We start from the raw sequence: 14,367 nt of genomic DNA on the forward strand, positions 1-14,367 counted from the left end.
TTTTTCATGCCACCCGGCTGGAAAAAAAGTTCTGGGGAGAACACTGAGTTTGGATTTCACACGCATCCTAGAAAGTCCCACAGATTTGATTTCTACTAGACCCACACTTTTAAGTCACTCTTGTCAATGAGCGAGAACAAAATTAGTATTACAATCTTTCTTTTAAAAGAAATACCTTTCCTATTGTGGTCAACAATTCACTTCTTTACAGACGTAACCAATGTCACTCAGATGAGGCAAAAACCTTGTCTGGCTTTTGAGATCACATTTGTTATAACCTTGGGGTATTTTTTTTTTTTAAGGTTTCCCTGTTGGTGTATCATGACCTTAACAGGAAAATATCTTTTCATTGATGAAACTTGATTGGATAAGTTTATCTAGATAGATCTCACTCTGTTTCAGCTAGTGCGGGTTTTGGGGTTGTTGGTCTTTGCAGCATTCTGAATTAGTTACAGCTGATGCAAACTCCTTTTGATTAGACCAGTGTACAGAGCATTACAGTAGTCTAGTCATGATGTTATCGTGGCATGGCCCACTGTGATCAGACTTGTCTTTTCAATATATGGAGAGATTTCTTAGTTGACGTAGGTGATTGAGACAATTTTTAAAGGTTGTTTGAATTTGTGAGATCAGAGTGTTGAGTCTAGCAGGAGCCAGAGACTCCCGACCTGTGATTTAAGGGGGGGGGGGGGTTCATACTTCCTAAAAAATACCGTATTTAGAGCTTAGCATACCTTCTGGGTAAAGGAAAAAGGGGGACTTATTCAACCAGTGGCTTTGTCTTGTATTACGGCACAATAGTCATTCAGTTAAGTAGACTGTTGTATGCTCCACCGTATTGACTGATTCCCGTCCGGGAATGATTTGCCACCTCCACTGATAGTATTCTTTGTTATGTAGTTTGCACTTTTGTACTCTTATACACAAATTCAGGATGTCCGGTGCAGTACTTGGAGAGACCCCCAGGAAAGAGACTTGGGAGTACTGGTCGACAAGTCGATGAAAATGGCGGAAGCACTGATTAAAGAACACATCGATGAACATTTGGAAAGAAACAAACTTCTGATAACAAGCCAACATGGTTTCTGCAGGGGGAGATCGTGCCTAACGAACTTATTGCACTTCTTCGAAGGAATTAACCAACTGATGGACAGAGGAGACCCCATAGACATCATATACCTTGATTTCCAAAAAGCCTTTGACAAGGTGCCTCACGAGCGTCTACTCCGGAAACTGAAGAACCATGGAGTGGACGGAGATGTACATAGATGGATCAGAAACTGGTTGGCGGGTAGGAAATAGAGAGTAGGGGTGAAGGGCCACTACTCGGAGTGGATGAGGGTCACGAGTGGTGTTCCCAGGGCTCAGTGCTCGGGCCGCTGCTATTTAATATATTCATAAATGATCTAGAAACAGGCACGAAGTGTGAGATAATAAAATTTGCGGATGATACAAAACTATTTAGTGGAGCTGGGACTAAAGAGGAATGCGAAGAATTGCAAAGGGACTTAAACAAACTGGGGGAATGGGCGGCGAGATGGCAGATGAAGTTCAACGTTGAGAAATGTAAAGTATTGCATGTGGGAAACAGAAACCCGAGGTACAACTATACGATGGGAGGGATATTATTGAATGAGAGTAACCAAGAAAGGGACTTGGGGGTAATGGTGGACATGACAATGAAGCCGACGGCACAGTGCGCAGCAGCCGCTAAGAAAGCAAATAGAATGCTAGGCATAATCAAGAAGGGTATTACAACAAGGACAAAAGAAGTTATCTTGCCATTGTATCGGGCGATGGTGCACCCGCATCTGGAATACTGCGTCCAATATTGGTATCCGTACCTTAAGAAGGATATGGCGTTACTCGAGAGGGTTCAGAGGAGAGCGACACTTTTGATAAAAGGGATGGAAAACCTCTCATATGCTGAGAGATTGGAGAAACTGGGTCTCTTTTCCCTGGAGAAGAGGAGACTTAGAGGGGATATGATAGAGACTTATAAGATCATGAAGGGCATAGAGAGAGTAGAGAGGGACAGATTCTTCAAACTTTCAAAAAATAAAAGAACAAGAGGACACTCGGAAAAGTTGAAAGGGGACAGATTCAAAACGAATGCTAGGAAGTTCTTCTTTACCCAACGAGTGGTGGACACCTGGAATGTGCTTCCAGAGGGCGTAATAGGGCAGAGTACAGTACACAGTTTAAGAAAGGATTGGACAATTTCCTGCTGGAAAAGGGGATAGAGGGGTATAAATAGAGGATTACTGAACAGGTCCTGGACCTGTTGGGCCGCCGCGTGAGTGGACTGCTGGGCACGATGGATCTCAGGTCTGACCCAGTGGAGGCATTGCTTATGTTCTTATGAAGCCGTCCGCACAATGCGTGGCGGCTGTGAAAAGGGCGAACAGAATGCTAGGAATGATTAAGGGGATCACAAGCAGATCGGAGAAGTTTATCATGCTGCTGGAGGAGTTGCCATACAGCAAGAGATTAGAGAAACTGGGCCTCTTCTCCTTTAAAAAGAGGAAACTGAGAGGGGACATGATCGAAACATTCAAGATAATGAAGGGAATAGACTTAGTAGATAACGACAGATTGTTCACCCTCTCCAAAGTGGAGAGAACGAGAGGGCTGACTGCCTGACTACCCTCATCTCATCTGCTCCATCCTACTCATTCTTCAGGAAATCTCTCAAATCTTACCTCTTTGATAAATTTCTTTAGTGCCTGCTCTCAACTGCATTGTACATTCTCTGACATTGTATCCTCGCTGTATATGGACAGTCTCTTGCATTGTAAACTGCTCTCAACTGTACTGTACTTTCTCATGCATTGTATCTTCGCTGTACATGTACAGTCTCTTACACTGTAAACTGCCCACAACTGCATTGTACATTCTTTTGCATTGTATCTTCGCTGTACAGTCTCTTGCATTGTAAACCGCTCTGAACTTTTTGTGGTATTGTGGTATACAAAAATAAAGTTATTATTATTATTAAAGTTAAAAGGGGATAGATTCTGTACAAACGTAAGGATGTTCTTCTTCACCCAGAGAGTGGTAGAAAACTGGAACGCTCTTCCGGAGGCTGTTATGGGGGAAAACACCCTCCAAGGATTCAAGACAAAGTTAGACAAGTTCCTGCTGAACTGGAACGTATGCAGGCAAGGCTAGTCTCAGTTAGGTCTTTGACCTAAGTGCCGCCGCGTGAGCGGACTGCTGGGCACTGCTCTGACCCACCTCTGAAATTCCAAAGCAACAAAATGGCAGCATGCAAGTCCCCTTTCCTTTCCCTATTTTCTTATGTATTAGCAGTGGCGTACCTAGGGTATGTGGCACCCGGGGCCCATCATTTTTTGACACCCCCCCCCCCCCCCTCATGTAAAATTTTTTTTTTTTTTTTTTTTTGCAATAACCATGAAATGGAATAAATGGTCAGAATAGAAACAGGCAGTGAAAATTTTCTTTTTTTTTTTTTTTTTTTTTCCAAAGTATTTTTATTGAGAATGGCAAAAGGTCCAGACAAGCAACCATGGTCTGTACAGAAACTTATACATTATCAAAAAGAACACAGAATGAGAGTAACAGCAACAACAAGCATGAACAAGCCTCTCCCAAGAGAAAATTGCCAATGAGAGGCATAGCAATACACAACAAAAGGCCAAAACTTGGGGCAAGCAAACAAATCCCACCCCAGAACCCACAAGAATAATAAGCCGGACTAGACCCTCAGCCATATTTTATAATGAAAAAAACCCCCACAAGCAACAACACCCAGACCGCTCACCAGACACACCAATCCGCACAACAAGCACCCAAGAAACACCCAGCCACCACCCAGACAAAACTACCAGACACACCTACCCCACCAAGCCCAGACCCAACCCCCCCTCCCCAGAGAGTGCAAGGGCAAAGTGGACCGTGAAAAGGGCAGCTGCAGAAGTGGAAAGCCCCAGATAAGTAGGTTAGCTAAAGAAAGCCCACAGATAGAAGAAATCAGGATAACAGAAGTTCCAACAAATGCTCCCACAGAAAATTTTCTTTTATTGAACCTCATTTATGTAACCATTATTCCAAACATAACATAACATAAATTATGTCTGAATTGTCATGACATCAGAAGTACATATGGAGTAGTTGCAGGTGATGCTTGGGACAGTTCTGATTATGTTAGTTTGGTTTTATGTGTTTTTTTAATAGAAGGGTTTTTATTTCTTTTTTTAAGGTTTTGTAGTTTGTGGTCGAGGTCAATAGGTTGTAGAGTTGGGGGTCAAGTGTTGCAGCTCGAATGGCTAGGAGGTTGTCGAACAGTTTTTTTTCTTTTGACGTTTTTGGTTGGAGGGTGTGTGAATGGTGCGTGAGTTCTCCTATGTCTGTTTGAAGTGGATTGAATTATTTAGCTGAAGAAATTAGTTACCCCCCCCCATTCCACACACATTAATTCTCTTCCATTTTTGTTCCCATTATAAAAAAACACTGATAAGTTCCCAGGAAAAAAATACATTAAAATAAGAAGTGAAAACAAAGGCCCCTACAGATGAGAACATAACATAAGAATAGCCTAACTGGGTCACACCAATGGTCCATCATGCCCAGTAGCCCATTCTCATGGTAGCCAATAGTGCTGCCCGATTCAGAGAAAAATATTTCATTCGATCCGATTCACCCTGTTGAATCGATTTTTCGATTAGATTCACTGTTAATGACACCGCTTTTTAAGTTTAAACAAAGTATAACAATAAATTTCACAACAACAATAAATTTCACAAAGTACTTAAAAAAAAAAAAATCACATTTTTCCATTAAAGCAGTTCTGGAGACATTTGCTTGAACAGTCTTTTTTCCCAGTCCATAAGCAAGCAATATGAAAAAGATTTCCTTAATTATCTACTCAAACATTTTTGCTATTTACTTTCATTGTACCTATACTATTATTCAGTAGAAAAAATGGACTTAACTGTGCAGGAAATGAATCTCCTCATACACCCACCATATAGTGCAAAAATGTGCAAAGGTCTGTTTTTTTCTTTCGATCACTACATAGCCTAATGCCACACAAGCAGCGCTGTTACAAACATATTCTGAAGGTCAATGCTAAGGTTGACAAAGTTTCCTTCCTTGGACCAGAAGGAGATACTGACAAACCACTGGAAGAGATTCTAAAACAACTACCCAGAAATAACACCCAAAGACCCACTCAGTGTGTGAACCAGTTGAGTGGAGTGGACTAACTGGGGGTGGAAATGGGCCCAGAGTTTGCTCAGCAGAATTTCCCAAACTACCTCTTCCTCTCAACACACTGACATGCTACCACCACCACCAACACTAGGAACACCTCACCGAGTATGCCAGCAATGCTTATAAACTTTATAAAACACATTATTATATTTTCTTATAAAGCATATATTTTAACTGAACTCAGCCTTGCCATTCACAAAAATAGAAAAGTTCCCATTTCAAGCTGTCTCATGTACACTTTTCAAATCTAACATATTGTAATCACAAAACAGAAAATAAAATTATTTTTTCTACCTTTTGTTCTCTGATCAATATTCAAATCTTGTTGGTCCCAGGCTCTTGTTGTCTTGCTTGCCAGGGTCTCCTTTCTCCGTGCTAACCATCCGTCTGCCATCTCTGTTCTCCCCTTCCGTTTCCCTTCCCTCTCCCGGAGATCTGGCATCTTTCCTTTTTTTTGTCTCCATCCACAGATTCACCTTTTCTCAACTCCCCACCACCCCAGGATCCACCATCTCTCCCTTTCTGTTCCCAACTATCCTCCTATCCAGTATCTCTATCCCCCCTCCACACCATCCCCTGTTTCCAAGTTCTCTCCCTTTCTGTTCCTTCCCTCCCTAAATCCCATTATGCACCATCTCTCTCCCACTCCTCTGTTTTTAGACCCATTATTTCTAACCCCCAAAGTCTGGCATATGCATGTATCTTTGAACCCCCCCTTCCCTCTCTCCCTCTGTGTACTTTTACACCAGGACCCCCCCTCCCCCGAAGGTCTGTCCCCCCTCCGAAGGGCTACACCCCACCCCTGAAGACCTGCACCCCCCGAAGGACTTTACCTCCCACCCGAAGGTCTGTCCCCCTCTGAAGGCCTAAACCCCACCCCTGAAGGACTGCACCCCCCCCCCGAAGGCCTGCACTCCCTTGAAGGTCTGCACCCCCCCGAAGGCCTGTCCCCCCCTTGAAGGCCTGTCCCACCCCCTTGTAGGCCTGTCCCCCCTTTAAGGCCTGCCTGCCTGCCTTTCCCCCCCTTGAAGGCCTGTCTCCCCCTTGAAGGCCTGTCCCCCCCTTGAAGGCCTGCCTGCCTTTCCCCCCTTGAAGGCCTGCACCCCCCTTGAAGGCCTGCACCCCCCCTTGAAGGCCTGCACCCCCCCTTGAAGGCCTGTCCCCCCCCTTGTAGGCCTGTCCCCCCCCTTGGAGGCCTGTCCCCCCCCCTTGTAGGCCTGTCCCCCCCTTGAAGGCCTGCCTGCCTTTCCCCCCTTGAAGGCCTGCACCCCCTTGAAGGTCTGCACCCCCCCAAAGGCCTACACCCCCCCCCGAAGGTCTGCACCCCCCTGAAGGCCTGCCTGCCCCCCTTGAAGGCCTGCACCCCTTGAATGTCTGCACCCCCCCCCGAAGGCCTGTCCCCCCTTGAAGGCCTGCCTGCCTGCCTGTCACCCCCTCCCCCTTGAAAGCCTGCTTGCCTGCCCGCCCGCCCCACCCTGAAGGCCTGATGCCCCGACCCACCCCGAAGGACCGCTCGCCCCCCTGGCCTCCCCGCACCACCTATGAACAGCCGCAGCAGGATCGCGAAGTCAGCGTCGGGTACCAGCCCTAAGGGGGTGTTCCCGGCCTTGCCGTTCAGTCCCCCGCCACCCCCGAAGGACCGCTCGCCCCCCTGGCCTCCCCGCACCACCTATGAACAGCCGCAGCAGGATCGCGAAGTCAGCGTCAGCGATCCCTGCTGCTTCCTGCGCCACGGTCCCGCCCCTCCTCTGACGTCAGAGGAGGGGCGGGATCGCGTCGTAGGAAGCAGCGCAGGGATGCTGACGCTGACTTCGCGATCCTGCTGCGGCTGTTCATAGGTGGTGCGGGGAGGCCAGGGGGGCGAGCGGTCCTTCGGGGGTGGCGGGGGACTGAACGGCAAGGCCGGGAACACCCCCTTAGGGCTGGTACCCGGGGCGGCCCGCCCCCCCCGCCCCCCCCCTAGGTACGCCACTGTGTATTAGCATGCCTTAATGTTTTTTTTGTTTTTTAAAATAATGTCCCAAAATTGAGCATAATAGTTAAATGCTTATATGAAGATTCACAAACCTCTCAGTCAGTCAGGGGGCTTCACCTGATAGGCTGCTTCATGGAATTCCCCTTAACTTGATAAAGGCACAATAAGAGCATGTGTGACTTTATAAAAATACTAGCTTTATAGCCCGTTACATTAACGGGTGCTAGAATATATGTGTGTGTCTGCCTTTATTTCTTTCTTTCTCTGTCTCCTTAGCCGCTTTCTGTATTTCTGTCTTTCTTTCTTTTGGCTGTCGACCACCACCCCTTGCGTTTCTCCCTGTCCATTCTCCCTTCTTTTTACCTCCCCTGTGTCCACCACCACCCCTTCACTGCTCCCCTTATCCAGCAGCAGCCCTTCTCCCTTTGTTTTACCTCCCCCCTGTCCATCAGCACCTCTTCCTGCTCCCCCTGTCCAGCAGTAGGCCTCCCTTCCTTCCCCCCCATCCATCAGCACCTCTTCCTGCTCCCCCTGTCCAGCAGTAGGCCTCCCTTCCTTTCCCCCCGTCCATCAGCACCTCTTCCTGCTCCCCCTGTCCAGCAGTAGGCCTCCCTTCCTTTCCCCCCTCCCTGTCCATCAGCACCTCTTCCTGCTCCCCCTGTCCAGCAGTAGGCCTCCCTTCCTTTCCCCCGTCCATCAGCACCTCTTCCTGCTCCCCCTGTCCAGCAGTATGCCTCCCTTCATTTCCCCCCTCCCTGTCCATCAGCACCTCTTCCTGCTCCCCCTGTCCAGCAGTAGGCCTCCCTTCCTTTCCCCCCGTCCATCAGCACCTCTTCCTGATCCCCCTGTCCAGCAGTAGGCCTCCCTTCATTTTTCCCCCTGTCCATCAGCACCTCTTCCTGCTCCCCCTGTCCATCAGTAGGCCTCCCTTCATTTTTCCCCCTGTCCATCAGCACCTCTTCCTGCTCCCCCTGTCCAGCAGTAGGCCTCCCTTCCTTTCCCCCCCGTCCATCAGCACCTCTTCCTGCTCCCCCTGTCCAGCAGTAGGCCTCCCTTCATTTTTCTCCCCCTGTCCATCAGCACCTCTTCCTGCTCCCCCTGTCCACGGGAGTTAGTACAGGCCTGGTCTCTGCCGTTTGTTCTTTACTCGGATAGAGAGTCCTTGCCACCCACCCCTTCACTTCCTGCGGGCCCGACTGCGAACCTGGTGATTCAAGCTGCATGTGCAGCAGTCTTCACATGCTGCTTCGGGTTCTTCTACTGCCCTGATTTACTCTGGCACGTCCCTGATGACATCATCAGAGATGCGGCAGAGCAAATCAGGGCAATAGAAGGCCCCAAAGCAGCATGTGAAGACTGCTGCACACGCTGCTTGAATCGCCAGGTTCGTAGTCGGGTCCGCGGGAAGGGAAGGGAAGGGGGGGGCGGCAAAGGACTCGGACTCCTCTGGTCTGTCGCGGAGGGTGGCCCTGCTCCATTTCTCGGTTCGTCCCGTAGAGGGGGGGGCAGGAGGCGCTCTTTGTGCCCCAGTCCCGGCTTGTGGAAGCGATCGTCGGCTGGCTGGGAGTGGGCTTGTGGAGGCGATCGTCGGCTGGTGACGTCGTATGCGCATGCGCACTCTCGCCAGCACAGCGCAACAGATCAGATCTCAGGGAACACGCAGCGAGAGTGTGCATGCGCGGCTAGCATTTTATTATTATAGATTATATCCTAACTATCATTTATAGTACATAAATTCAAACAAATTGACATCTACTCCCAAAGTATGTTCATGTGCTCTATGCATATTTCATAAACCTTTTATCTCTATAAACTCACTCCAGCTGTACCCAAACTACTCCTTCAAAAATGTCAATGCATCGCGCCTACATTTTGTAAATGTATAGCTGCAAATACATTTATAGGAGCTATTTGCAGACAAGTATTAGAAAGTTTCCCCCAAGATGTCTAATAAATAAAGATTTGTAAGATTTTTTTTGGCCAAATACATGTTTCAGAAAAGTTTATTTTTCCACTTAGACAGAGTGAATGTCCTATTTTGGACATTTTGCAAAAATTATCCAAAACTCCAGTGCCAAACATGGTCATTTTTTAATCAGAAAAACTTTTTTTTTTTTTGTTTTGTTTTAAAATGACCCTATTTTAGATGGTTTTGTGCTCAATGCATCTTTCTTAAATGACCAGTTTCAAAGAAAAAATGTATAAAAAGAAGCCATTGGGATGTCTGGGGGCCAGCAGTTTTATTAGACTGGCCAGCAGAGCAGTGGAACAGGCTGCAGTAAACTCACAGAATAAGTCCCAGGTACACATCGCATCATAATCCAATTAGATTGTATGGTGAGCCCTCCAGGAATAGTAAAAAATGTACTGAGAATATGGTATAGTGGTTAGAGCTACAGCCTCAGCACCCAGAGGTTGTGGGTTCAAACCCTATGCTGCTCCCTGCAACCCTGGGTAAGTTGCTCAATTCTTTACTGCCCCAGGTACGTTAGATAGATTTTGAGCCCACCGGGACAGATAGGGAAAATGCTTGAAGTACCTGTATGTAAACCACTTTGAATGTGGTTGTATAACTACTAAAAGTGGTACACAAGTCCCAATCCCTTCCCTTCCTACCCAATTGTATACCACTACAATACCCTTATGCCTGCAGGTATTCTATGTTTTTTGGGGGTAGTCACACTTTCTACAACAAATGGGATATGGGCCTAGGTCCCCTTCTTTACAGTCCACTGCACAAAGCACTAGGCTACTCCAAGGACCTACTTACTGCTTTAAGAATAGCCATTATATCTGCAGCTGGTATGTACTGTCACTTTTACCTCTTAGGGAGGTGGGAGGGGGGTCAGTCGCCACTGGGGGATTAAAGGGGGAGGTCATGCTATTATCCTTCCAGTAGTCATCTGGCCAGTTTGGGCACCCTTTTGGCACTTAGGCCTGGATTCTAGAAACGGTGCCGTTGTCAGCGTCCGCCTTAAAAGTGGCTGACGATCACTTGTCAATCACTCGATGGCGCTGTTTATAGAATCATGCCTTCAGCAAAGGTAGGCACTGTAAATGCAGGCAAGGGTTTTCAAGGCCTACCTTTGATGTGAACAGCGCCTAAGTTAACACGCCGTTTACAGAATCCGAGTCGTAGTCATTTTTGAAACAGGTCTAGTCAAAAACATTCTATTTTATCCCCTGTATGTTTTTACAATATTCCATTAGCAAACTCCCCCCCCAACATCCAAATTATAGGACCGCCCTAGTCTCACCTGAAACATGCTTCCAACATGCCTCCTTGAGATTTTAATGAACTGCAGAAAATTGTTTTATCCTGGGTTTCAAAAATAGCAATTTGAATTATTATTCTTTTGCTCATTTCTCTTTCAAAAATGAACCTAAATGCATATTAATTTCAGTGTTTAATACTGAAGACTTTCACTATTTACTATACTTATACCGTGTTTCCCCGAAAATAAGTCCTAGCATGATTTTTAAAGGTGCTCCTAATATAAGCCCTACCCCAAAAATAAGCCCTGTGTACAATTCTGGAGGCCACATTACCGCAAAGATGTGCTGAGACTCGAGTCAGTCCAGAGAATGGCCACCCGGATGGTCTCAGGACTCAAGGATCTCCCGTACGAGGACAGCTAGATAAATTACAGCTATACTCACTCAAGGAACGTAGAGAGAGGGGAGACATGATCGAGACATTCAAGTATCTCACAGGCCGCATCGAGGTGGAAGAAGATATCTTCTTCTTCAAGGGCCCAGCGGCAACAAGGGGGCATCCATGGAAAATTAGGGGCGGAAAACTGCATGGGGACACCAGGAAATTATTTTTCACTGAAAGGGTGGTTGATCGCTGGAATAGTCTTCCACTTCAGGTTATTGAGGCCAGCAGCGTGCCTGATTTTAAGGCCAAATGGGATCGTCAAGTGGGATCTTTTCGCAGAGAAAGGTAGGAGAGGGTCATTAGGGTGGGCAGACTAGATGGGCCGTGGCCCTTATCTGCCATCTATTTCTATGTTTCTATGTTTAGATCGACCCTCGAAGCCCCTCCTGAATGTCCTTGACACTCCTCGACTCCATCCCCAACAATAGTTCTACCTGAATTGCTGGTGGCAGTGCTTTCTCTCCCCCCCACCCACCATGTGCAACATCTTTCCTCCCCTCTCACCCATCCCTTTGTGCAACATATTTGCATCCCTCCCTCCCATCCCCCCATACAGCAGAACCCCGCCGACCCTCTGACCTTGAGTTGGGATAAATGGACAATACTCGGACTGAAAAGCGTCACAAGTGGAGTGCCGCAGGGTTCGGTGCTTTGACCCATGCTCTTCAAATATTTATAAATGACCTGGAAATTGGTACGACAAGCGAAGAGATTAAATTTGCAGATGATACGAAGTTACTCAGACGCAGAAGGATTGCGAAGACCTGCAACGTGACATATACACGCTTGAGAAATGGGCTGCGACATGGCAAATGAGGTTTAATGTGGATAAGTATAAGGTGATGCATGTCGGTAAGAAAAATCTTATACACAAATACAGGAAGTCTGGTGTATAAGAGACCCCCCCAGGAAAGATACTTGGGAGTACTGGTCAACAAGTCGATGAAGCCATCTGCGCAATGCGCGGCAGTTGCGAAAAGGGCAAACAAAATGCTAGGAATGATTAAGAAGGGGATCACGAGCAGATCGGAGAAGGTTATCATGCCGCTGTACCTGGCCATGGCACGCCTCCACCTGGAATACTGCGTCCAGCACTGGTCGCTGTACATGAAGAAGGACACGGTACTGCTTGAAAGGGTCCAGAGAAGAGCGACTAAAATGGTTAAGGGGCTGGAGGAGCAGCCGTATAGTGAGAGATTAGAGAAACTGGGCCTCTTCTCCCTTGAGAGGGGACATGATCAAAACATTCAAGATAATGAAGGGAATAGACTTAGTAGATAGAGACAGGTTGTTCACCCTCTCCAAGGTAGAGAGAACAAGAAGGCACTCTCTAAAGCTAAAAGGGGATAGATTCCATACAAATGTAAGGAAGTTCTTCACCCAGAAAGTGGTGGGAACTGGAATTCTCTTCTGGTGGCTGTTATAGGGGAAAACACCCTCCAGGGATTCAAGATAAAGTTAAGCAAGTTCCTGCTCAACCACAACGTACACAGGTAAGGCTAGTCTCAGGGCACTGGTTTTTGACCTAAGGGCTGCCGCGTGAGCAGACTGCTGGGCACGATGGGCCACTGGTCTGACCCAGCAGCGGCAATTCTTATGTTCTTAGGTTCTTATGTGAGACCGACATACCTCCACTCCAAACAGCAGCGGCGGCAGCAGCACTCTGAACAGGCTTTTTCTGCTGGGGCCTTCCCTCTGTTCAGAGTGATGCCGCCACTGCTATTTAGAGCAGAGGTATGTCAGTCTCGCAGTGGGAGGGTCGGCAGGGATCTGCTGTGTGGGAAGATGGGAGGGAGGGATGGAAAGATGTTGCGAAGGGGATGGGTGAGAGGGGAGGAAGGGAGACATCCCCGAAAATAAGCCCTAGAGCATTTTTAGGACATAAAATTGTCTTATTTTCAGTAGAAAACCTCCTTGTTGCATGACATTTATGCTGGTTTTTACAAAGCTGCGGTAAAGGCCAGCAAGGTAAATGGTCCAACGCTCATAGAATTCCCATGAATGTCGGAGCATTTACTTTGCCGGCCCGCCATAGAAACCTCTACTGCGGCTTAATAAAAGGAGCCCTTAGAGATGCATACGCTGAAATACACTCATTAAACAATTTAATAATCTGTAAAAATAGATTTCAAGGTCTATTGATTTGCCAAAATTACAACTTTCAGACAAAAACCTGAAACAGATTTGAAAATCCAATTCAAATTTTGGAATACCGTGCAGCAAATGTTACCTGCTTGTGGATCCATTTTGAAGAATCCATGGTAATTGTTTCAATCATATGTTTTGATTTTTCAAATTTGAAATGTTTTCCCCCAGCCTCTGGCATAAAGATTCTATCAATTTCCTCAAAAATAATAATAATAACTTTATTTTTGTATACCGCCATACCCCGAAGAGTTCTAGGCGGTTCACATTAGTTAAACAGAGATTACAAGTGGTTACATATCAAATTGATCATAGAGTTGCAAACAGCAAGGAGCGAAGTGGGGGGAGAGGAGGGAGAAGGGGGAGGGGAGTAGATCAGGACGGGGGGAGGAGGAGGGTAGAAAGGGGCATTAAGGGTCTTGGTCTCGGAATAGGTGAGTTTTGAGTAATTTTCTAAAAGACTAGGGAATATAAAAAAAAGTTTTTATATCTGCCTGCTTGAGGTTTCACTTCAAACTCCATCCATAAAATACTGTAACATACTTTTCAAATCTATCTGCTTAAGTTTCTTTTCTGTTTGTAACATGTATAGCAAGTATCACCACCCATTAGACGTCACGTTTATAACTTGTGTAAATCAAAAATATTTGGCAATACTCTCATTATATGTTCATGCTCACCCCTTGTCATCTCCCACATCTTAAAACTTCTTGCAGTCCACATGAAAATATGAATTTCAGCTTCAAGGATTAGACAAGAGACATCATCAATACACATCCAATAAGTGACTTTGATCTACACAGGAAACACCACTGAAACAGACTTGTAGTACATTTGCCATGCTTTAATCTCGCTTTCCTGTTTCAATATGGCAGCCCTCAAACCTGGTATATGAAAGTAAGCGCGAACATCAAGCCGTCTATTCTTAAAAGATCACTCAAAATAAAGGAGGGAATCAACTTAGGGTGGATATATTGGTGGAATCAATCAAATGTGTGCATTTAACGAAAGCTTAGCAGAGGCTGTGAAGAGCCAGATGCTGTGACAAGCAGTCTACCCGTATCCTCGTTTTTTTAATTGTTAAATGCACACACCACAGTTTTTACAGGAATGCTTGCTTCAGCATGATACATATCACTGCAGCGGAACTGAGATAGCTTTTTTTTAAAATGTTATTTCTTTCTGCCATTCAGAGATAATATACGAGATTACACATGCACACATAGATAAATATGTTAATGAAATCTTGCATATAACAAAAATTTGCATATAGGTCCAGGTGTGTCCGCACAGATGGACATCAGCAGTAAACAGACTCCTGCACCGGTTAAATTTCTCCTCTCCAATTATA

General features: G+C 46.3%; 1 protein-coding gene across 2 annotated transcripts in view; it reads right to left on the reverse strand.

Annotated features, from left to right (window-relative positions):
* GABRG2 (gamma-aminobutyric acid type A receptor subunit gamma2) overlaps positions 1-14,367 on the reverse strand; it is a 224,204-nt gene that overhangs the window by 114,150 nt on the left and 95,687 nt on the right. The gene's annotated exons all lie outside the window — the stretch shown is intronic.

The sequence above is a fragment of the Geotrypetes seraphini genome, chromosome 18 (genome assembly GCF_902459505.1).
Source record: "Geotrypetes seraphini chromosome 18, aGeoSer1.1, whole genome shotgun sequence".
NCBI lineage: Eukaryota > Metazoa > Chordata > Amphibia > Gymnophiona > Dermophiidae > Geotrypetes > Geotrypetes seraphini.